The sequence below is a fragment of the Hippoglossus stenolepis genome, chromosome 11, assembly GCF_022539355.2.
Source record: "Hippoglossus stenolepis isolate QCI-W04-F060 chromosome 11, HSTE1.2, whole genome shotgun sequence".
Lineage (NCBI taxonomy): Eukaryota > Metazoa > Chordata > Actinopteri > Pleuronectiformes > Pleuronectidae > Hippoglossus > Hippoglossus stenolepis.
Window position 1 is genome coordinate 2,006,414 of NC_061493.1, and position 26,549 is coordinate 2,032,962.

At 42.6% G+C, this 26,549-nt stretch overlaps 1 protein-coding gene across 1 annotated transcript in view; it reads right to left on the reverse strand.

Moving 5' to 3' along the window:
* The window catches only part of cdh6 (cadherin 6), an 81,519-nt gene extending 55,338 nt beyond the window's left edge, over positions 1-26,181 (reverse strand). Inside the window, exon 1 of the mRNA XM_035170921.2 lies at positions 26,065-26,181. The gene's annotated coding sequence lies outside the window, so the exon portion shown is untranslated. The remainder of the gene's footprint in view (positions 1-26,064) is intronic.
* Positions 26,182-26,549: the final 368 nt, after the last annotated feature.

Genomic DNA, 26,549 nt, shown 5'->3' on the forward strand with positions numbered 1-26,549 from the left:
TTTGAATGATTCAATCCGATTTTGAACTTAATGTGGGTCGTAGAATTCAGGATTTTGTACTTGTCCTCATTGGACACCTCCCAGTTTAAGTGTCAACTGTTGAATTTAGTGTCTTGCCCAAGGACACTTCTACCTCCATAGCCACAGTCACCCATATGCATGGATATAAATGGTTGTATTACAGAACATGAAGGGGAAAGAGATACTAGGGGTGATTTAGGAATTGTGTCATCACATAGTTTGCCCTGAAAGAATATACGGCAATATATCAATATCAGAATTTTTATATCCTAAAATATCTAAGTCATCCAGTCTTGGGCAGGCTTTACGTGATACTGTTGTGAAGAGGTTGTAGCTGTGAGGATAACAGAAACCACTAGTTTAGATTCAGTACGTCAATATTCACCAACACAGCTCCCTCACTATTTACAAATGTGCCTCTCTCTGCTGCTGCCGCATCATTTCAGTGACAAAGGTTCTTGGTTTAAAAAACACATTTTCTTCCAAAATCCAAATTGAACACTGACTCAATCGCTGTATCATCCAAAAAACACCATCCAAAACAGGCTGTGTGCACTAAAATACTGCACTGGATCAATAAGAAGGATATGGAGGAAACTCTTACACAGCAATTACAACACTGAAAGGAAATGTGCTTTTATCTTCCCACACAGAGCTCTGTCAATGTCTTGCCGCAACAAGCAAAAATAATATTCTTTTTTTATCTGCGCCTCTTTTGATACAAATATGACCCGTTTCAATCTGTTGACACTGCGCGGCAACACTGTGTTCGCACCAGGTCAATTCATACTTTCAGGATTCTGAGAGACTCCGGGACAATGCAGGGTGAGGATGCATTTCTTTAAAGCCGCTCATCGAGGAAAAACAAACATGATCTTGAGTGCACTGATTAAAACAAATATCAAAAAAAGTGCTGACACACACTTATTGTTTACTGGCTTCACCACATCAGTTCATCTTCCCAGCACTAGGGTGCAGCCCTGACATGCAACAATGGCTTTCAACCAGCAGTCATCTCAACGTGACTGTGGGGATGCATTCCCCAGCATGACCAGTCCTATGTTCCAACACAACCACCTTCTTCCAGTCAACTACTGCACCAAAATGACTCTCATGTTCACATTATAAAGACATTTTGTTCAACATGATCAAACAGTAGTCAGTCATTGCTGCTCTTTAACCTTTAACTGATGAATGGCAAAGCATTGTTGCTCCTTCTTTCCCTGGCTTCTTTGTCCTTGGCTCCATCTTGCTCTGTGTCTGTACTGCATTAGTCCCATTAAGTCAGTGCTTTATAGAAAGGCTTTAATTGAATCCGATGAAGAGCACACAGGAGACTAATTGATTCTGCCTTCACTCCGTTTTTTAACGAGCCTCACCGCTTCCATTATCAATCAGTGAAAGAGGCTGGAGCCTTCAACTTTTCCGGTTCAAAGGGACCCCCCCATCCATCGCTTTGTTATCCTAGTGTGTTTTGAGTTTGTGGAAAGTCCCAAAAATGCTCTTTAAAAAATCACAGATGTACTGGCCTCAGTCCAGAATCACCACAAATGAACTCTCACGTCTGCAGATAATTATTTTTCCATAAAAAAATGATTTAAGAGATTTACTGTCTTCCAAATGACATAAACATTCACCTACAACATTCTTCTCCTTTCAATAGATTGGGTTGGTACTTGTTATAGCAGTTATAGCAGTCAAAAAACAACAGACATGAAAGCCTTGACGTACAGTTTCCGTGAAATGCTTGATATTTTTCTCCACAGAACCGTTTGAAGTCTTCAAGCTAAAATAATACCTCAGACAGTCAACTATGGCAAAGAGCTACAGTCACTCACACAGGGCATACCACAGTCTGAATGTACCCCCTCTCTTAAGGTAACCAATGACATCCATCCAATGATTTCAAAGGATTTTATCTCTCCAGATCTATTAGAAGGTTAATAATGACTAATGTTTTCTAAGATAATGAGTGTGGTGCTCTGGCTCAGTGTAACCTGAAGAGGCTTCAGAAATATTCATGCTTCTATATAGTGGGAAGCAGTAATTGACAAAAGTGCAGTCTGTGGGCTGAAGCGCAGCTACATCAAAGATCTGATTATGTCCTGCAGCCCTGCTCATTCCCCAGCAGGCTAATTGTGTGTGATCATCACACTGGTTACTAGATTGGAAAGTTTCCAAATAATCTGCCACGCTTCCTCTTCAGTCTAGAGGAGCTTTGCGAACTTGTTGACAGGGTGTCGCTGTACAAATATCTGTCGAACGCTCTGCAGTTTTTTTCATTCAATCAGAAGCTGATCTTGAGCGCCATCTGCTCAAATGGCTTAACTGTACAAATGCAGCCATTGCAGCAACTGAACGTAAACAAATCATGAGGATACAATGATTAGTGGTGCTAAGATTACAGAAGAAAAGGCGGAGTGGAGGGATGTTGAGGCTTCTCTCTGACTGCGGATATGAGGTTACTGTATGTACAAATGGGGGGATGGAAAAGGAATAAGTGTTTTTTCCTTGGCCTGTAGTGATGCTGGTTGCAGCATTCTTTCTGAAACTGTGAAAGTGACTTATAGTCATTGAGCCTGAGCAAATAAAGGCCTGGTGCTAGACTCGGTCCATAGAACCCTGTTGCCGCACCCACAGCTGCTGCACAAAGATATGTTCACCTGTTTATTCGATGTTCACCGAAGCTCGACTCAGTACGCAGAACTCCCAATCAGTTGTTGTTGCCGTTTTGTTGTGATCCATAACTTCACTGATGATGATGAGTCTCGGGCGCTGCTACAGAGCGCTGCTTGTCTGTTTATTCAACGGTTAATATTGAAAGTATCAAGTGTCCAAATTTCACCAAACTCAACACTGCTCTTCCTCTTCCAAAATGTTGTGTTTTATTACAATACAATAGACCATAATTACTAAGTGCTATTAATGGAGAATGACTGCTCAACCTTATAAGGCCCATACTGAGCAAAGCATATTGCTCATTGACTAATGTGTGAGGGAAAACCCATAGGTCTACTTACTGGTCTGGTGGTCGGAGAATATGTTCATGCAGAATATATATAAGTTTTTTATGATGATTAATAAAGAGCCAATAAATGCTTATAAAGAACTTTGTAATGGTATGTTAGTTTACATAAATATAAAGTGGTTCTAAAGTGCCATATTTTTCCAGCAAGGGAAACATGCTTAATCTGTGGTGGAAGCATTCCCAGAAATGTCTGACTAGAAGTGAAAACAATGTTGATGGTAATTTCACAGCCTACTTTAAATGGCATCTGTCCAAAGCACTTGCCTAATGAACCACAAAATACAGAGTCCATGTAATGAAATAGTGACTTCCAACGTGTGCACAGAATTAACATCCTCAGTCTAGTTAATTACACCTACACTGGTGCTTTTGAATTAGACTCACAGTCAGCGCGTCCACCAGAGAGCTCCACACGTCCCATGCAAGGCTCCATAGGCTGCAGACCAAAACAAAACTGCCAGAACCCCATGGCCTTTTCAAATAAACAGGCATATAACTCAGCAGCATACGAGTTGATATGCCCATAACCATGGTGAGACTGTTATTAAAGCAGCTGGGATTCATACAAGGGGTCTCACTGAGTTTGGAGCAGCAGCCGAGGCCAGCATGATGCTTCCTCTCTAATCTCCCCACCCTTCAACTTTACAAACAGTGATAAATGTTCATGACCTTCAGGTGACTATCACAGCGCCTCTGCTCCTCTGTTACCTCCATCTACTTCTCCTGATGCGGGGCTGTGTTGGTGGTAGTATGTGTGTGTGTGTGTGTGTGTGTCAGGGTGTGTGCACGGTCGTGTGTTGTCACCTTGCAGACAGCCACTGAGACCTCTGACAACTCCCAGAGGACCAATTAGAGGTGAAAAAAGGAGAATGTCAGCCACCGAGCAGCTTGTGTGTGTGTGTGTGTGAGTGTGTGTGTGTGTGCGTGTGACAAGTACAAACCCAACCACCCCTTTCCATCAGAATGGACTAGCCATCTGAAAGCAGCCAACAGCGTCCACACTGCCTGTCCAAAATGTATCTCACACACTCTCTAACTGTCTGTCCATCAGAGGGACAGCAGACAGACAGACAGACAACGGCAAACACACACTCACGGAGCCGTCAGATAGTCCGGTCACTGGTAGTTGGGGGTGTGAAGTCTCATTATGAATAAACCATAAAAGAGGTGCAGGAGCTGCGGCTTGACTGTAGACACCTGACTACAAGTTTTTAAAGAGAGAAACTTTTTCTGCAACTTTTTTGTGATCCACATGACATCGCCATGAATCATTCTCTTTAATACAGAACAGACGTTGGGGAGCACAGAGACACGGTGTCAATTAGCTGCTCCGTCAGTCAGCTGCTCAGTTAGCCAGTAACAGTCGGTACATATGCCTTCCCAATCCACTTTGCAGTCATTCAGTCATCTTGGTTATTCAGTGTGAAGGGAAATACAGAGACAGTCAGTAACCCAGTTTTTGGCTTGGTGTCTATGTAAACACCATAACTGGGTTATGATTATGAGAAACCCAGATAACTCTTTCAATTACACGTTGGCATGGAAGCATCTTCCTGCTTTTGCTTCCTGCGTCCTGATTTACAACTATCGTTACTGCTGGCAGAAATGCGTAGTTGTCCTGTAAAGACCAGGAATGGACAATGGGATGAATTTAATATTATAGTGTACAGAAAGTAATTAATTAAATGTCATAAATCAGAGATGCAAAAATCCATGAATTATCTATCATCTAACTCATCCACAATTGTGTAGCCAAACCCAACGTTTTTTGTAGACATCACTAAAGGCACCATGAAAAGCCTCCTGTCTGAAAGGGGCAAGATGTGAAATCGGGAAGATGGGACATCAACATCTTTTATGGTGTTGGGCTTTTTGCAGGGCTGTGGAGAAACAAGTCGGTGCTCCTTCCTCGCCCTTCTATTTCAATCATAGCAGAGCTGCTATTTTAACAGTGTTGGCAGCACTTTGCCCATCATCAACCATTCAGTTACTGGGAGAAAGATTTCCTTTGTTACATTTGCACTAGGTTTGTACAGGGATGGTGTTTTTGTTCCCTCGTAAGGAGTTTATCTTGATATTGCGGACACTTGAGGTCAACCTGGTGTTGGAGGAAAATGACTTGTTTGTGGAAAACTCTCCCCTGCGTGTCTCTGCGCTGCCCCCTGACAAACACTGCATTTTGCTGCAGTGTGGCCAAAAGATTTCCAGCGCTTCACGAGAACAATCTGACATTGTTATGAACCGTAGAATATGTTTTCAAAGAGAGTCCTTCAGAGGTCAGCTTTTCTGAAGGGTATTTTAAAATTCTTGCCAAACAAGTATAAAGCACAAGAACCCACAATATGTTAGTTTATCTCCTTCACATTCCTACTGCCCTACACAGTCAGTGGCACTCAGCCCTGAGGCCACTGGTTCCTACTGAAAGCAGAAATCCTTAACACAGATTTTGGAAAGTCTTACTCACAATAAGTGCAATATTAGAATGTATGGCACGAGGACATAAGGACTGTAAAGGTACAGCACAGATGCTAGATGCTATTTACTGATTATCTCTTGGAAATACTGACTGGTATTGATGGTTTGTTTTCTTTTTCAGCCTGCTGATGACCGGTTTGACGTAGACACTTGTTTGCACAGGACATAGGAAATAGGAAAATATCACTCATACATATAACTTGAGCTGCATGTCACTGTAGGTCAGTGTTGTCTGAGACATGGCCCCCACTTGACTCGTAAATTTCATATAAACACTGACAAGCTGTGATTGATTCTCGAATGCTAGTTGTTGGGACACCAGCCATTTTTATCCCCGTGGACATTCAAATGAAAAGCAACTTCGGGTGAAAACTGCTGTTTAAAATGAAAAGCTTTGGTAAATGCTGACTCTGATGAATAAACATTAAGGAGGCATACACTGCCCAGCCACTGCAACGGCCCCATCAGCTATTCAGCATCAGTATGTCCAGGTAGACAGCTCATCCAGAAAGGCTTTACAGTCCTCTCCATACAAAGCGAGATCAATAATACCAACACATCAATACAGACACATATGACACACACACACACACACACACACACACACACACACACACACACACACACACACACACACACACACACACACACACACACACACACACACACACACACACACACACACAGTAGCAATGATCTATGTGTATGAAGGGCAGCTGGAGTGTAGACAGTGTGTGGTCCGCAGGCCATCTCATAGCACCCCTTCTCTGTTCTCAACACTCCTGCTGTGATCAAGACATCAGTTCTTTCGTTAAAAACACACTAGGTTTTATGAACCATGGAGGGCAGTGCAGAAGTCCTGTACGGCAAAGCACCGCAACTCTCATAAGTCCACATTACTTTGAGTAGCCAGGTCCCATGGTGTTAAGAGAGAGAACAAAGAGGTTACGAATGAAAATAACATAGTGGGTCATTGAAAAGCCAAAAAGGTAGAGCAGGACATGGTGTAATAAGAAAATGAAAGTGTGTCCCTCTCTCTGAGACGATAAAATGTCACTACACTGTTGCGCGGTACACATCTCTAGTCTGGAGACATGGGCTAACACTTTCAACTGCTTAAGTTGAACTCAACATGGATCTCATCCCTAACCAAGGGCCGAAACATGCAGGTTATTATCCAGGGTTATTTTTAGCACTAAATGTCCTGTTTGTGTTGCCAGAGAAAGTGTTTTCTTGCTGAGCCAGACGTTGGCAGTGAACCTGTAAAGACACTTGATCTGTCGCTCTCGATTGGTGAAGCCTCACATCAACTTTGGCGGAACTTCAGACATTTTTGCACAGGACTGTGAGTTTTGTGTTTTATCTCAGATTACCTTGGTTGTGTAACCCAGAACTGAGGCAAGATGTTGTCTCCCCAAAACCTAACTATCCTTTCCTTTTCTTCCCAAGATCTAACCATTAGCTAAACCTTGTATATTTCAAACACAGGTCAAATCTATTTTGGTGTAAAGAAATTTGATCTTCAACACTTATACCTTTATGTTTTACAACATAGAGTTTTAACACTTTTGATTTCAAGAAACTGAAGATGTTTGTGGTTTCTCCACTTGTGACTATCTGCAGATCATGTGTGTATTGCTGTTTTCAGACATGAACTCCACATGTCCATAAAATGAGGTCCAGACTTTGACCAAGTTTTGCCTTTATCAAAAATGAAGAAAGCAGCAGGAGATTCTCAGGTCAGACGTGTTCACAACAACACAGGAATCTTCGGACTGTTCAGAGAAGGGGTAGTGTGCTGTTTTGTTTACAGCATATTGACACCGGCCTTTATCACCAAGAGCTCTTGTATTTTGCCATCTTTCAAAGTTCTAGAACATCATCTTCATTTTGTGTAAATTTCTGGATAATCTTCTGCTTTGTTCTCACATGGGCTCATTCAGACATTATCACATCCGGGCCACACAGCCTGCATGAGTACGGGTGATGGCATCGCCACCGATCTGCTGCGTGTCTGCAGTAGAACTGCAATGTGAGGTTCCTGGTTGGACTACTGTATTTCCTTGAACAAAAGAAGGTCTCTACACTCTATGCCAGGACTCTACAGTATGAAGTCATGCATCTTCTGGTCTTGCAGTAACAAACAAAAACCCCTTATAACAAATGAATGGATTCAGTCAACAGAAACCCTGCGGTGCTTTCACTTTGGAACAAGTGTTGAAAATATTTATGTTTGTGATCTAATCAACAGATACCGATATTGAAACTGTGGTGAAAGATCATTTTCGCAGTCTTTTTTGCTGTGAACCACACGAGGTAAGCTGAGAAAATAGGCAAGACGCCGACTCTCGAGAAGAGCAGCATGTGCCTGAGACGTGCTGCTCACGCAAGCAGCGTGGGTGCTCTAATCTGATAACATGGACGCCAAACTGAGAAGCAAGACATTCTGTGATGTACACGCGCCGCTCGCACAGCGAGTGTTAGGAGTATTGGCTCCCAGGAAAAGCTCTGGAGATTGTCCAGACTCTGGAGACGTTTGTGTTCTCACATACATCCCCACCAGATGATTTCAGGAGATTATCTGGAGTTCATGTCTGAAAGCACCTCATGTTGGGTCGCAGTTTTCTGATATTTCAGTAAAATACACTTTCAAGGCTTAAACCCATTAACCATTCTGTTCAGAGAAGATGCGCTTTTACAGTGTGAATTGAATGTGTGATGTGCTTTCAAGCCTACAAAGATATGATTGGACATAGTTCTATATGTTTGCTAGATCTGCATCACGTGTTAAACATCATATGATTCAGTGGAGCCTATAATGCCAGCCCGCAAGTAAAAACCACAGATAATTTCCAAGTGAGCCAATGTGAAAGTACAGCAGGATATTTTCTAGAGGATCTACCACAAACTAGTGGGCATGTTGATGATGTTTCAAATATGCGACAGACGCAGAACTGAAAAATACAAAAAGAAAACAAATATCTCATGATGACAAAGATGTGTCATACATACAGATGACACAGACAAAGAACCTGAACCTGAGGGCTACGGAGACTCTCCTGCTGTCCAGAGAATGTCCACACAATGGGGCCTGGAAACGGTTATTTAAAAAAAAATGTAAAAGTTTTATTTAGGTGTTCTGGTGCTCCATGTGACGTTTGGTGAAAATACACCTTTTTTCATTAGCTCAGACACTTCTGAGTTATTAGACTAGGAGGTGCTGTTCTAACAGTTGAGGCCCATGAAACTCAGCCACCTGCTGCAAACCAACAGGACTGAGAACCATAAAACCTGTCCTGCAGTGAATCGGCAAGCTCCTCCTCCCTCACCACGTTTGGACACACCGTAAAAGTGGTTGTCATAGAGACATATCTTCTGAATGTCCTTATTGAAACACAATTATAAGTTTATCTATCATAAACATTTAAAAAGTAATTTAATGTCTGAGCTTTGGATTGATGTACACTCGGCTTTTGAGTAATAGGATCACCGTGTATAAGTGTAGAACATATGTGATTATGTAACAAAACAATGTGTGTGAATATGGAGTTGAGTAAATCAGACCATACAAAGGCGCCTGTGGCTGAGGGGTAGAGCGGTTGTCCTCCAACCAGAAGGTCAGTGGCTCGATCCCAGTCTTCCCCATCTGAATGCCAAAGTGTCCTTGGGCAAGATACTTAACCCCGAATGGCCCCTCATAGAAAAAAGTGCTGTACATAGATGTGTGTGTGCGAATGGGTGAATGGCAAAACAGTACTGTAAAGTGCTTTAGGTGGTCATCAAGACTACAAAAGCTCCATATAAATACAGACCATTTTACCATTTACACAGAAAAACACCGTTGCAATGAATAAACACATAAGTATTATCATGGTGTAGAAGTCTCATTTGTGTTTCACTGTTGTTTTTTACCTTAAGGTATTTAGTCTACAGTACTAACACAGGTTTGATGTACGCACCTCAGAAATGGATACTGTGGCTTCAATTATCTACAATGAAATGTCCCTCTAAAAAAGTTACAAAGCATCGTGTTACAAACTGGCTTTATCTGTATGATGCTGCTGCGAACGGAGAAAGACTAAACTGCTTCATTGTTTTTAAGCACTGAATGTTCAATCAAACCATTATGACATTAAAGTACCAGAGCAGAGAGCGCCGGCAGTCCCAGTCATTTATACCCACTGGCTTTTTATGACAGGGCCTCTGCTCTGACGAGTGCCACTGACGCTTCGCTACAATATTTATTCAAATAAATGAGTTCATTTTGTATAAGTGGATATCCTGCAACCAATCTGGATCCTCTCCACCTCTGTGTTCAAATCGATGGGGATGCTGGCATTTACAGGCTCGGGTGCATTGTTTTACACAGAATATCAGAATAACACATTGTTCTCTAATCATTGTCATTTTACTGAATGCATGCTCACAACCTATTTCAGCTGCACACTGTTTTACTAAACAAAACCGATTATGACATTCAGCTCTCAGTACACACACAAGTTTACTTCTGGATGCTCACATTGTTGAAACAATACGTTCAACAACACTCTATTATGTAAGTAATATTAGCTATGTTTGTGGTCTTTGGATGCTTTATATGTGCCCGAAAAAAAAAAATCATTGTGCTCATAAATTACACTTTATAGTTGAAATCAAACTTTTAACAAAGATTGAAGTCTTGGAAAAAGGATGTGAATGTTTGGAGCATTTTCCTCCATTTAAAACCTGCTGTTGAGTCTTGGGAATATTGCCCCTACAACGTTTGAGTGCACAGCTCATTCTGAACTACTGAGGCAACTGGAAAGAGAGTTAAATACTTCAGCCTTTTCTCGAACAGACCACAGGGCTCCACTGAGCTGAAAGAGCTCTGCGGTCACCACAGGGATTATCAGGAGCAGCAGAAAGGTGGTGAACGCCTCACTGAGGGGAGAAGTGAACGTAGAGGTCCCAGCTGAAGGATGCACCGGCACTGTTTTAGCATATAGGCTTTAGCAAGACCCAGCTAGACCTGTTGGTCATGCCACACGGCACATCAAATCTACGGTTCCTCTGCTGCAGCTGCTGGTTTGCTGTGGAAAATGTCCTCATGTGACGAATAAAATCCGCCCAGCATTTCGAACGGTCACCATAGTGTGCCTCCTATTGCAGCAGTTAAATAACAAAGCTTAACATCAACAACACTTTTACAAATTAGTCAGCCTCACAAAGATCCATTTAGCGCGTGTTGAATAACAGCACACCACCATTGTGGGTAAAGCCCAAGTTTTGGGGTCAATCAATGTTTTAGGAAATCAATGAACTTGTTGATGCAGCCACACACAATGTGACAGCGGGTTAGTGACTGGAATCAGTCAACTGGCACTCACACCTCATTTCAAGGCCGCTACTGGGACGAGCGTGAAAGTGTGTTTGGATGGGTTTTTATCTAGCACTGTTTGTAATTAGTGTCTCTACCCAAAGCACACATCGTGGCACAGATAGCTTCATCCTGAAATGCTGCAGAGCTCGCACCTCCTCCCTGTCCCCTCTGGTGAGAAATGCAACTGGTGTATGGGGGGGGGGGGGCTGTGAATGGCAGAAGCTCTCAACCGTATTTGTGTGTCCATAAAATGACCTACATATATGTAGTGTAGTGTGGCTCTCTGGATAATATAGTGAATGGGATGAGAGTTTTATTGCATGCAATCTAAATAACATCCAAGGTTTGAAGGGAACGGGACATAAACATTTGATCTAAAGTCAGCTTTTAGTGGAGTGTCATGGTTCACAGGAACTGACAAGGCACACTACAGGACGTGCACATTGTGGGTCATGTAATCCCTGCTGCCAATGCTTGACCCCAACACACACACACACACACACACACACACACACACACACACACACACACACACACACACACACACACACACACACACACACACACACACACAAATGCACTCACTGAGTGACCCTTTCCCAGCAATTACAAAGTCCCAACCAGCCTAATCCCCCATGCAACCTGAGCTGCTTTAATCTTAACAAAGGGGAGATAATAGATGTTGAAATGTGTGTGTGTGTGTGTGTGTGTGTGGGTGTGGGTGTGTGAGAGGTTTGAATGGTTTTGCTATCTATCAAAGACCTTGTCCCCGGTATACACCTTTGCAGAAAGTAAGTGTGTTCATTATGTCTCAGTCTGTGCTTTTGGGTTAAGCAGCAAAGCCCTCACTGTGTTTGAGTGAGTGAGCGTGTGTGTGTGTGTGTGTGTGTGTGTGTGTGTGCGTGCGTGTGTGCGCGTGTGTGCGTGTGTGCGTGTGTCTGTATTAGCGTGTGTTTCCTGAGAGCTCTGATGACTGCTGCCATGTGCATCAACAACAATTAGTGATGGATAGTGTTGTTGGTACCAGATGGTACTTTAGGATTTACAGTATTACGTAACCCCAGAGCGGGCTCGGGGAGAAGGGGTGGGGGGTCAGCAGGATTGACGAGGATGGGAGACCTGACTCGTAGTGAGCATCTTTTATCACACACCAGCAGACCCCAAAACACTTCAGTGGGGAAATCGCTGATCTGAAATCCTGTAAAATGACATCACAGTGTGTCCCTCTATGGGTGTGGACCAGAGCAGGGTCTTACTATGGGGTTATTTTATTATTAATTAATGTGTCTCTTATTTCTCCCATTAACCAATCAATAATAAAAAAAACCTTCTTTGGCAAAAAGGTCAAATTTACATTTGTTGAGGACATGCCTTTTGTGTCTTCAAAGGTTTCTACTGCTGCTTAGTTTTAACAGTGTAAATAGGGCGGGGGGGGGGGGCTTTAAATCAATTTCATGATCTGTAGAGACTCTGCTCCTCTGCTCTTTTCTAATCACTCACACTTAGAGCTGATCTTCATAAAAACCTGCTGAATTCCTATTTATGGTCCTGGATAAACAAGGCGTCTCTTCTCCTGCAACAATGAAGTTAAAACACCGCGTTGCGTCATAATCTGCAGGAAGAACTTCTCTCCTGTCTGCAGGAGTGAGTGTGTGTATGTGTGTGGGCTCGACTCTGTTGCTCTTCACACATATTTCGTTATTAAACGATTGTGTTGTTCCGGTCCCTTTAACCCTGGTGTCCTGGCTGTGTGCGTTACGTCTCGTGTTGTGTGTAGCAGGTGCAATTTATGCCCACAAAATGTCGGCCTTTTCGTTCAATGTGTTCAAATACGTGTCCCGGAAAATCTTGAGCGAATCAGAAAAACAGAAACTTCAAGGACTGTACATGTCCTGATAACTTGTGATTAGTGTTGGTGTTTATAGTTAAACTGTAAAGTGAGTGCAGCGGGGGAGTGAGGACATGCAGCAGGGTAACACAGCACGGTGCACAGTACCCGGTCCGCTGCTGCAAAATGAACGTAGCAGAAACACAACAGTTTGTGAATGCACGCAGTGGGGGAAGTATTACCCGAATTAACTGAAATGAGCATGGTTAAGTCGGTTAAAGGTAATAAATGTCAGTTTCAATACATTTTCGGTTAATTGCCCAGCCCTTAGTGTAAATATTTTCAAACCGGTTTGATTTTAAGATACATTTTACCACTAGGTGTCGCACTTAACTCAGCACACATTTTCTCTGACATATTTTGCTTCTTGAGTCTCACTTTTATCTTTTTCCCTTGCAGAAAAAAAATCGCTGTCTAGATGTGCATCAGATATCTGTCCATATCAACACATCCGAAAAAATGTCCATCAGGAAGCAAACGCGATTGACTATTTCATGCTTTTCAAATGTCTCAACCTGGAGTTTTTAAAATAAAACGGCAATTTCAAATTCTGGACCTTACTTTTGAAGCCTTATTTATACTCACACATTGGCGCAGGCCTCTGAAGATAGCGCACAATCTACAAGCATGCACAGAGGCATTTATGGTCAAGACATTGCACGTTAGCTAACAAAAGTAGTATGTGGATAAAGACACAAGAAATTAAGCAAAGAAGGCGACCTAGAAACAATAGTAAACACCACCAAACATTTCATTTCTGTCAGTCAGTCGATATTGTTTTCAGTCTCTCTGGGCTTGTTGAACTGAAACAGCCATCCCAGCTCAACCAGTATTGCCGGGAACTCCTTGACCCCTGGGTCACCACTCTTGCCACACTACCTTTTTTGGGCTTTAACAAAGCAATCTCTAATGTTCCTCCAAACTCTGGAGCAAAATAGCTCTTCTTTACCAGGTGAAGCAGCAATCTCTTTCCAAAAATTCTGCACCATTGAACCTCTGCAGGTTTGTGGAGATGCTTGTAAAGGCGAACCTACTTTGCCAGTCTTCCCTCGAAGGGGTCTAAGTTGAGATGAACGTGCATGACCAAACGCCATGAAAAGGTTTTGGAGCCTCGACGCGGATTACATCATTTATAGAGCACTCTCTCGCCAGAAAAACCACAGCGAAGATCAACCAGCCTTCAGACAGATCCACTCCAACCTTAATGGCATATTTCAATTCATCAATCAATCAAATTCTATTTGTATATCCCATATTCACAAATCACAATTTGTCTCTTAGGGCTTTAACAAGGTGTGACATCCTCTGTTCTTAACCCTCAACAAGAGTAAGGAAAAACTACCAAAAAGAAAAACCCTTTTAACAGGGCAAAGAACGTAGAAACCTCCGAGACAGCCACATGTAAGGGATCCCTCTCCCAGGACGGACAGAAGTGCAATAGATTATTTATTAGTACGTGTATTTACAGCATTGGTTAGCATAAAGCTCAATTCACTCTGAGCCACATGTGAAACAACACATAGCTGCCCAAAAACCCTTGAGTAGACCAGTGTCCAATTACTTCTGACCACTGGTGTAAACAGGCTTTATTTCTCACACAGCTCTTCATATATTTTTCAGCTGAGACATGGTAGTTACTGTAGTATCTGTTGTTTTATTTCTATTTGAATGTGTTGATGCTCAAAGAGTGAATTATGTTTATGTGTAACTGTACTGATGGCCTTGCCAAGCAGCCTTTACCAGTTGCACTTGACCTGCTCTGCGACGCTGTGCTGTGTTTACATTATGTTTATACAACATATATTGTTAATTGTATTTTCCTTTCGGTTGCATTAGAGCCTCACTCGTTGCTGTTTCAGCAGTATCTTACAAGGATTATTATACAGACACAATTAATTTAGTTTCAGTGACAGTACATATATAATATTTCCTCCCAGCCCACAGTTAGGTTCGGAAACTGAACCCTGAGCTGGGGGTAAAGGGAGCACACCAAAACCTTTCAAGTACACAATGGACAAAGATCTTTTAAAGACAGCTGTTAAACGAACATTTACTTATTACACTTACTTGTTAAGGTGCTTACAGGAAAACTCAACTCTGTGCTAAAAAGGCTTTGGCCTGACTTTGTGTACCAGCATAAAATCCTGCGTTTCGTTCCTGTGTGTGACTGTGTTTACGAGGGTCTGTAGCTGCGCTCTGTTTGCAGGTCTTTCATTCACCAGGACATTTTATCATGAGAAACCCTGTTTTATGGCAGCCACGGAGTCGAGAAACAGCAGGAACACACATACACAGGGACCATGCTTTTGTCACTCTCCCGTGGAATGTGGCAGGCCATTACTATGCAAATGAGCAAATGTCTACCCTTGTAAACTACTATGTGTGTTTCCATGAGTGTGTAAAGAGCAAAGATATGGTTAAGAGAGTAAAAAACTTAAAGAGAGGACACGGCTCGGTTTAAAACAAAGCCTCTAGCTGAGACAAACATCTAGAATGTGGCACAATCATCCACTTCAGCAGGAACAAGCAGCTGCCCCGTCCCAGGCTTCTTCTGAACATTCCATCTTTCCTCTCACTGGGGTGAACCGCGGAGCTTCCTCTTATCTTAATCGCTTCGAAAAAGGGATGAATCCAATTTGGAAGCAGTTGAGGGGTCTTGGGGAGAAAAATCTACTTATTCCAGAAGTCACAATCAAATATTCATGTTCAGCTAGCTCCTGCTCCCAGGCCACTCGTTTCTATGTCACGTCCAAAATTGATTAATAAGCACTGTGGTGAGCAGTCAGTCTCGAGACAAAGCTGATAAACATGGAGGAAGTGTCGGCCTCCGCTCGTTAACTACCCTGTAAATACTGAGCACTGACATATGCAACCAGCTAAAGTTAATATAATCTTACACAACAGCGCTGCAGTGAATTCTGCCATCATGAACATTATGATGTACAATTTGTATTACCTCCACCAAGGAAGTTATAAAATCACAAAATGTTTTTCCGGGTTTATCAGGATTACTCAAAAACTACAGAACCTGTTTCCATACAATTTTGAAGAGGGGGATCTGAACAACAGCAGAACAAGGACTTGTTTTCACTTTCTTTAACATGGCATTAGCCTTGGTTCGTGCTCTCTCACTGCGCTCCTAGTCAAAAGGTTTTGAAAGGATCTTATTTAACAATATGGTCATTGTGGAGGTGAAAGTGGCTCAACATCTGAATTAGCTGCTTTTCCACTGCAGGAACTTTGCCCAGGAACTGTGTGTTTCCACAGTGGGGACCAGGGGAACATAATATGCGTTTGCAGGCGTGTTAATGTGAACGAGAGACTCATGTGGGCAGAGATTGTTAAGGTGTGAAAATGCCAATTTAGTCATATGAATGTTGCCTTAAAGTTCAATATCAAATACTTTGGTCGAGACAAGGCTATCGATATCATGGACAAAATATCCATAACATCAACATTTATCTAAAAAAGTGATATTTAATTTACAATATGAGCCAAAGACTACAGATGAGTAATGGTACAAGTAGTCAGCAGTGAAAAGATAACACTGATGTCTGCCTGGAGAGTTGATATCACGTCAATGCTTCGGTGCATCCTGCACATTATCAGTGTGTGTTGCTGCTTATGACTTTTCACACCTCCAGCAGAAGATGAAACAACGTCCCCCAGTATAAATTAGTGCAGACACATCCGCTAACCCAAGTCAGTTTCTAAACTTTCGAGGCTGCTCATTTACATATTTCACACTGGATCAGTACCAAGTGATGCAGAGATTCAAGCTTAAAGAAATCGAGTGTTGCCTGGCTACCTGTCTGACGCTGAGACGGCCTCCTGCGACCCTTCACATGAGTAATGGGTCGGCAAAATGAATGGATGCACTGAAGGTCAGCGTGTGAGCAGTTCACTGCCTTGGAAGTGGGCGGTAGCTATAGAGGAGAACACTGTAAAGTGCATTATCTAACGGAGAGGTGCAGTATAGGTCCTGTACAAGGCCATGGTGTGTAAAGAGCACATTGTGTGTAGTCGTCTGTTGTCCTCAGGTAGTAAACCTTAGCTCAGCCTTCCTCCTATTCCTCACAGTCTGAGTGTGATTCAAACTGTTATGAACAGTATCCCTCTTAGGGGTAATTAACATATTACTGACATATAAATAGGTTCCCTCTCTAACATTGCCAGAAAAATATGTAATCTTTTCTATTTAAAGAATGACACAGAGGATTACACTGAAGATAAAAACGGGGCCAGAAAATGTGTTAAAAATCTGACAGCCCATCTAAAGCACAGCAATAAAAGCTCCCCTCGAAATACAGCCTCTTTTATTATACTGTTTTATTACAGCACCATGTCCTGTCCAATCCAATCCAATGAAAGTGGACCATAATCAAAAGGAATAAAATTGAACAACTTGCACTAACCTCTGTTCGTGCACTCTTATATCATCCAGCTGTTCCCCACAGCCCCCTGAAGACAGATACTGCGAAACACAATAAACAGCAGCTGTGGCTGGTTTGTGAGGGAGTTTATTAACTATTCTGTTTCAAACTACTTTTGGCCAACATATATGCTTTTTCCCGCTCATTCCCGCCACTGCTTTCATCTCCCATTAACACAGACAAAGCCTGATGATGAGGAGCACTTCAAACCAAACAAATAAGACCCTCACATGCAGAGAGAGTGTTTCCAAGTGTGTTTGTCTTTGTGCTTTTTTACATTGTGTGAAACCAACCTGGCAAACATGGGTCAAGAGACTATAAACTGTTCCTATTCAGTGGCCTGACAGGTTATAGACTGTTCCTGTGAATATCAAGCCTGTCTTTTGTAGCACCATACAGTCAGGACGTTATCCCAGGTGTGCTGTCAGTTTCTCACACCTCCAGCTTCACTAGCTACTCTGCACTCTATATATATGCGGCACAAAATATTAACTGTGATAGAGATAGAGACAGGTGATGGGAAGGGGGCACTGTCTGTGCAAGTGCAAGACTTGGCAATACAACACAAAATGTTACACAATATAAGAATTTTAAAAAAAATTTAATTTTCTGTATCTGAATAAATTCTGGTGCAGCATTCCTCCACTGGGAAAGAGATGTTTGGTATTTCTGCTGCTGGAGTAGGGATTTTAAGTGCGAAGGTGTTGACAGTGATGTAACCCATAAACAAATAACAACTTTAAAGAAATACACGCCAGAAGATCTATCTTTTGAGTTTCCAACCCTCACTCACTTGTAGGCATTATCTTTGTTATTCAATCTTTTTTAAGCTTGTTCCATACAAACAAACCATATCTAAATATACCGTCTCAGTGTTGCACTGTTGCCTCATCAAAGCTGTGAAGCTCAGCTGGAAGTCGTGTCTTTACTGCTTTACTGTCTAAGGGGCTATTGTTTTCACCCTACTGAGTACACTGATCAGAGTCGAGCTGAAGCCGAGCTCATGCCTGCAAGTGGGACGTTTTTTCTTTATCTTACCTGGTTTTAGATTTTATAGTTTTATAGTTTTTCATAAAATAAACCTGAATTTGCTTTATTAATGTTCACATGTGTGGTTTATATATAAGTTGATGCATGATTTACTGAACTGATGTTAAGAGCACTCTCATGCAGAGCTCAGTGTGCCAAGTGTGGAGCCGATTAGATGAACAAGATATGTGTTCCACATACAGGCAGACACACAGACCTTTGTGGAATTGGATGATAGATCGGAACTTTTTTAGGATCTTTTTTATTATTTGGTTTTCCAGTAACCAGCAGCATCATTTCCCTCAGCTGTTTGCAGTGAAAGAGCTCCGGTGAACCCTCTCTACACTATTTACTCTGCAGACAAACACAGTTACTAATTTAGCTGGTGAAGATGGGGAACTGCTTTTACGTCAGACTTTACAATGTGGCAGGACGTCAGAGGTTGTTCTTACAGCTTGTTTAGCTTTTCCCAGAAGGTTTAAACATATAAATAAAATAGGAAAAATAAGTGATAATACTGCTCCACCATTGAAACACATCTGTTTCGGGCTGCAGGCTGCAGTTACAGTGCAGACCTTAGAATCACAGTTTAGAAGACAGTTTTCCAGTTGTTTTCAGAGGTTCGGTGGCTGCCTGTGATAACGCTGCTGCCCTCCAAGCTGAAAATGCCTCCACTTCAGCAGTGTGCTGTGTTGTGTCAGTGTGAAAACAGTCTTTGAACCACACAACTAACTTGGCAAAACTCCTAAGTGAGATTATTTATGTGTTCTCGTCACCAGGCGTTCACCCTCTCACTGCTTCATTTCTTTAGTCCATTTTAATGTTCAACAAAGTTCTCCTCGGTTTTACTCTCCCGTAACATAGCAAACTCTAATTACGCACTGTGCTCCACAAGCCATTTTAATCTTGCTTTAAAACAAGCCTTTCATCGGATTTCAGACTAAAACAGTAAGGCGGTCTCAAGAAATCCGACAAGCCGCCACGTCTTTTCATTCTTTCTGACCCGGCTCTGATGAACAGCGATCTACTGCATTTGCAAACACGACACACTGGGCCCAGAGAGCTGTAATTGGAGGATCTGTCAAGCCAGTCGAGAGGAAGCCTGACGCTTGTCTTCAAACAACAATTTAGCGTCTCTCTTCCAGACAGATGCAGCTGAACACCTGTCAGAGGAAAACTGTTCATTTGATGTGAATGCTTTCTGCAGCGTGTTAAAAGCTACTGCTATTCACATGCACTCCAATTTGGTATCTGCTGTGGCCTGGAGTTATGGGCGGGAAGGAGATAGCTAACAACCATGCTCACGGTGTATTAAAGCGTTCCTTCGCTCTATGCTTTCCATGCAATTATACACAATTGTGGGGAGCGAGGTCTGCAGGTTAGGAAAACAGAGCTAGGCACTGTTTGGATCAGCAAATAGTCTGGGAATATGACGATCAAAGGGACACACACACACACACACACACACACACACCTTTACTACAGCCACACTTTTGCTTCTTAATCCACTTAATGTACCTGACGATGTACCTGTACCGTATCAGTGTTATCACCTTCTGCACACACACACACACACACACACACAAACACACACACACCCGCATACAGAGCACAAAGAGCATTGTCAGGGCAGTTGTCGGCCGTCAGCATAGATTAGCACACAGAGCAGTTTCCCGGCTTCATTAGCATCCAGAGCTGCTATAATTAAATGTGTGAGATGCTCCCCTGTCAGACGACATCATGTACTCAGTGTTTTTAATGCCTATTGCAATCCATTGAAAAATGATATCTGATAACATCGTTTGCACCGGCAGCATCCCTGTGTTGCTGTGTCTGGTGAACACGCTCACGACTTTACATACAGTAACAGATCATGGGCAAACTGGCCGTTTTCCAAGCAACTTAAGTATGAGGCCTTTTGGGAAGAGGCTCTCCCAGTCAGAGGTTGAAGGTCACGTCTTGCGCCGTCAATACTGAAAAGGAGCCTGACTAGTTCACTTGTCAAAAGCTTTTCCTCTCTTCACTTTTCCATATAATACAGTGTAAATGTGTCTGGGGCCCAGGGCAGAACATTTGAGACTCCACTGACATGAAAAATATATACATACCAGAGAATGTGTGCTGCAAATGGAGCTGAACCAATGCGATAATGAATGTCTCAAACAGCAACGCTATAGAACTTCTTTTATCATCTAGTTTTGACAGTCACAACTGAAAAAGAACACAAATAAATAAACATGTTGCCGTTTTTTACTAATGAGACTTTCCAGCCTGAAATGTTGCCAAATTGCTGCTATTTCAGCGAGCTGAGGCTCACGTGACACCAGCAGAAACCCCTGCTCGGTGCAAAGAAGCAGGAGGGATTTCGCAAAGAGAGAATTGCACTGGGTGAAGCTAAAAGATCTGATTGGGACATCGATTTGCGTACAAGCTGATACATTTTCAAAGCTTGTGTTGATATAGGAACTTTTTAGACCCTTGTCATTTCAAACATTGTGCTCATTATGAAAATAAATTCAGTAAACCCATGTTACAACATGTTAATCCAAGGCAGAATGTACAACTGAAACACAAAAGACATAGAATCTCTCTTAAATTACAACACAATGTAATAAACCCTTAAAATCTTTATGCCTGATAATCTATTCATTTAGCTTTAATTTTAACCAAAAAGGCTTGTCTCTGTGTGTGTGTGTGTGTGTGTGTGTGTGTGTGTGTGTGTGTGTGTGTGTGTGTGTGTGTGTGTGTGTGAGCATGCATATTATCTCAAACATCTCCTCAATCTCAGATACTGTTTCTTCACTCAAAACTTGATGCCATCAACACGTCCTCTTTAAGAATGAAAGAATTCCGGCTTGAAAGAGCGAATGTGTTTAAGAGCTGACAGAAGGCTAATGATTCAAAGCTTCTGGTAATAACCAGCTGATGAAAGACGTACTGTATTAGGATCTCATATTTAAATTGAAGATGTAAGTCCTAAATATGTCTCGTAACTCTTCTGAACAAGCCGCAGATAATCCCAGTGTTTAGTGCTTATCGGTCACGCTGGGAAACCCTCTTCCCCTGGTGCCTCCCTCTTCTGGAGAGCTGGCAGCTGATAAAATGGAGGTCATCCCATCCCCGCACCTTCTTATCCTATCTTCGTATTCGTCAGTTCACAGTTTACAGGCTGATGTTGCGTCACACATGACTGTCATCCAGTTCTTTTCACATCATCCCAACAAACTCTGTCCTCCTGCCACTAATACAGTTTACACCAAATCACATGCGGCCTCAGAGCGTGAGTGATTTCAGGGACGGACATATCTTCCCTCTCCTCGTTATCATTTTTTTCCCGAATTTTTGATTTGCTCTCTTAAATAACATTGAGAATGTGGATAGACATATACAAGACCAATAAATGTGAGTTCTCTCGCGGAAATCTAGTTTCTCTATTTTTTATTCCAAATTTCTTTTTTTTTTATAAATTAGGCGTGGGCAGAGACCCATCTGGACCCTGTCAAGTCAACTCAACAAGCCGTCCCCTCTGCACAACTAAAGAAACAAATATCCATGTTTCCAGTCAAACCGAAGCTGCCCTCACTCTGCTTAATAAACACATTAGAGCTGCTTCCAAGCACTAATTTGGAATGGCACACTAAAATACTTGTCCATTCAGGCTAGCTTTGCTGGTCATCTCGGGAGCATTGCTATACTTAGATCCATCCTGAGTTTCAGCGATATAGAGGATTATGTGCTTTCATCTCTTCTTGCCTTAACTGCTGCGGTGCCCTGTTTGTTTGCCTTAACCAAAAAGAGAGCGCCTCCAGTGTGGAGAGAGTGCTGAAGTCAGGCTTTTACCTACAACAAAGAGAGGGGGACAAATATCTCCCTCTCCTCTCTGATGGCTTCACTGGTTTTTGTAGTGACTCTGTGTGTTTTTTACTGGCCTGGCTCCGGGTTATCTCGCTGAACTTTTGACTGCTTAACAGGCTCCATACTGCATGACTGACCCGACTGTGACTGCGTCCAGGGCGGGAGACTAAAGGTGACTGAGCTTTTGCCATCATGGCTCGGTGGCTTTGGAGCAGCCCACCACGACAACAGAGACGGGCAGAGTCAGTGTCTTCTTCCAGAAAGCTCTTTCGGATCCTTGTGAAGACCTTGAAAATGTTTGTGTTTTCTCTTTACTTATTTCTCATTTGTTTTTTAGTTTTTTAATCAGTGTTCTTGCTCTTTTATTTCTCTTTTTGAAGCCATATAAATGTTTCCTCTCTGAGTGTCTTCTGAGTGGAATTATGATGTGAATAAAAACACTTACAAAAGCAAGTGGGCAATGAGTTATGATTTTGTTTGTCAAAATATGCAATTTGCACACAAACATGAATCAAAAGCGGAATTACTATTTTAAAGTTCAGCACTTTAAAATCTGCCAGTTTTAACTAGTTTGTTTTAGGCTCCATGTCTTCCAAAGATATTCTAAGCTTTAGATGTTTTGATTTTCATGGGCATCTTGTTAAATGTGGAACATACAGATGATAGATGATATGCTAATCACAGGCCACACCCAACATAAAGTCCTCCAAAATCTGGGAGTTTAGTGGAGCTGATTATTAATTTTTCCACATTCAGGGCGATCACACAAGAGAGTTCACAACAGCACTTTTGTTCCTGCACACTCCATCCACCAGTGCACGTTGTGATTAACCTTAGATTACAGACAGCTGGAGTCAGGACCACCATGGGATTTGTGTCCAGCATGAAAAGCAACTCGCTTCAGAGGATAAGCTTTGGGAAACAAAGTGTCCTATTGTAGTTGTGAGAGTTGCCCATTATGGTCCCAAAGAAATGCGTCCTTGTGCACGGAGGCACGGTGGGGCAGGCGTTCTGAGCTACTTTCCCAGTAGGTGTCAGTGTCATTCACTGACAAACACTCACTGACTGAGCGTCCACACAGTTAATAGGAACAGAACCTATTCATGTTTCTGTGTTTCATCAGGAATGTCTTGAATAATCAGACTCAAGGTTTTTTACAAATCGTCAGTGTCTTCTGGTAAATGTTGAGCAACAAAATATTGAGTAAACCTTAGAACATTTTAAATTGACTTGACTTAGATACTTAGGTTCCCTTACTGCCGTTAACACTTTTAAAATTTCATTTGACATTTAAAAAATATAGCTCGACTGTTGAAAGCTTTATTTTAGCAGAATCAGTACAAAGATCTGAGGCTTTGTTCACAGGAGTCAGAATTCAATACTTCATCGTGTAACGGTAACAAAGACACACAATTTATTTTTCCATCATGCCTAAAAAGCAATGCAATGCATGCTGGGAAGTCTGTTATATGCTCGTTTTGTTTTCGATCAGTGGTCTGACAATTACAACATAAAAATAACTTTTTATTATACATTTTTAAAACTTTAAATTCACATTAAGTTAATTGTTTCACCGTGTAACACAGAAGGAACACTGTGTTTCAATTCAATTATAATCAGAGCAAAATCTCACTGGTCACTCAGAGTGCACAGGTCTCTGACTCCTGAGTCTCTATTCAGGCTAAAAGCAGCAGTCACGTGATTATATGCTGACCAGACATCAGTCTACTTCGGGCTCGTGCTCTTTGAAAAATGTAAGTGATGGGCCGTTAGGTTGCGTGGAGCTTATCTGAGTCAGTGAGGAATGTCTAATGCGAGGACTGACTCGGGCCACGTACAGTAATGTGGATGAAGGATGCCAGTGCTATGCACATTTCCAAGGCCCATCCACAGTTGCACGCATGCTGGGAAACCCCAAATTCCTCTGAAGTATAAATCCATGGAGAAAAAAAGGAATCACCAAACAGGGCTACGGATCCCTGTGGTCTGCTCAGGGTTCCAATGTTTCACTAAATTACACTTCACAAGTTTAGAGAATTAATGACTAATAACCTACAAATCTTCCCACATCAGATTGTAAATATATTCACCAAATTTTGATGTTTTGTCAGTCCGGTGCTAAAACAAACTCCTGTTGTTATTTTACTTTCACAGGTACATATGAAGGTTTAGTTAAAATGAATACATATTTTTTGAGGGAAATTCATCAAACTATCAAACAGACGTCACTGGTATTTATCTCTATTCATGTGCACGTCACTGCTTTTTCCTACTCTGATTAGATTCTTAACTGCATTTCCTTGTCTCAGTATTTATGCAATAAAAATGAAGTTAAATCCAAAAATGCTCCTGGTTAAAAACACAAACATGGAAAATTCGATTTCAGCTCAAATCCAAAATTACTGATGTCAGCCTCCCACAGACCCGCAGCAGATTTACTGCAGCAAACTGCCACATTCTTACAATATAGAAGACAGGACACATATTTATTTATTACACTAATTTTGTATCCAACACTGCTGCCACAGCTGCCCAGATGTTGCCCCCCCACACACACACACACACACACACACACACACACACACACACCCATCTGGCTCTCCAAGCAGGTTAAATCCAACACCGAGCAGCCTGCATCCACTGCCACTGTTTGCCCCAAAACCTGCTACCATGACTGTTCAAGCTGTCCACTGCGAGGGAACACGCACGTTTCCCAGCTGGGTCCATACTGCCCATTTCACAGAGACGCTCATTACCCCACACTAAATACAGCAAGTCCACACAGACAACAGATGTACGCCAACAATAAGTCAGACACACGGCGGAGCAGGGGGAAAGCAAAGGGAGGGATTTCTTTCTTCCACTCAGATGTCGTGAAAGTGGGTCTGACGTCTTATCTGACGGATGATGCAGGACATTGAAAAAAGAGATATATACAAAAAAAAACTTCTGCATCTTCTAATTAGATACTGACGTCGAGATGGAGGGATCAAGATGGAGCCAGAGAGAGATGGAGAGAGAGAGAGAGAGAGAGAGAGAGGGAGGGAGTTGGAAAAGAGAAGAAAGTGAGTCGGAGCGGATCAGCATCACTTCCCCCTGCTCCGCTCTCTGACTCTCACTCTCCATCCAGAGACACCGGAACAGCGAACTAACCCTGTTTCATGTTTCCAGTGGCAGCTTCTTCCATGTAATTCATCCGCCAACCCAGCCGCAATGTTCCCCTCAGCCAACACACTTTCTCCCTTTGCAGATGGGACTCGAAAACCACTGCATTTCTGACGAGAGATTCAAATAAAGACATAACCAAAACCGAGGGGAAAAAGAACTGCGCCAACAATAAACGTGTAACAGCGTTAACACCGTGTACCGTGGTCTTTACTCACCCTGCGCTCAAATAACCCTGAACGAATATAAGCAAATATCCGCGCCTGTATTTACCGTTGTTCTGAACGGGCTCTATAATAAGTACGCATAAATAAAAACCTCACTATTTTTTTTATAATGAAATACCACACATGATAACCTGCACGCAAGTTCATGTTTGGCACACAGAGGTCAATTTGTGCTCCGGATTCGAACTTGTTTCGCTATTAATAAGGAGTAATGGGAGGAGGTACATTATAGGGATAACTTTGGTTTGCATCAATTCTTTCAGGTCGCTGTTTGTAAACGGGCGTGAAAAGCGGATGAAGTGTGACAGGCTGAGGAAAGTTGCGGACTATCTGGTTTTCCTCACTTTCCCCATGAAAACACACCAACTCCGTGCGCGTGCCCTCCGCCGCTCACCGCGTCCAACGAGCGGCTCCTGCTCCAACTTCTACCTGAGGACACTTCACTGCCCGGAGCACCTGGCACCAACACGCGCATTCACGATGTGTCAAAAGTACGTTAACTGTTGTCATGTGTGTGTGTGTGAGTGTGTGTGTGTGTGTGTGTGTGTGTGTGTGTATGTGTGAGTTCATGTGGAGCCACTCACCGTCTCTGTGAGCCGAGGATGGAGCTTTGACGCGAGCGACCGACGCTGAATCCAGAGGAGACTGAGACTGCTGCTCCCTCTCTCTCTCTGCCTCTCTCTCTCTCTGCCTCTCTCTCTGCCTCTCTCTCTCTGCCTCTCTCTCTCTCCCTCTCTCTCTCTGCCTCTCTCTCCTGTCTCTCTCTCTCTCTGCCTCTCTCTCCTGCCTCTCTCTCTCTCTGCCTCTCTCTCCCCCTCTCTCTTTTGCCTCTCTCTCTCTGCCTCTCTCTCTCTCTCTGCCTCTCTCTCCCCCTCTCTCTCTCTGCCTCTCTCCCCCCTCTCTCTCTGCCTCTCTCTCTCTCTCTCTCTCTGCCTCTTTCGCTCTCTCTCTCTCTCTCTGCCTCTTTCGCCTCTCTCTCTCTGCCTCTCTCTCTCTTCAGCCTCTTTCAATCTCTCTCTCTCTCCCTCTCTGCCTCTTTTGCTCTCTCCCTCTCTCTCTGTCTCTTTCT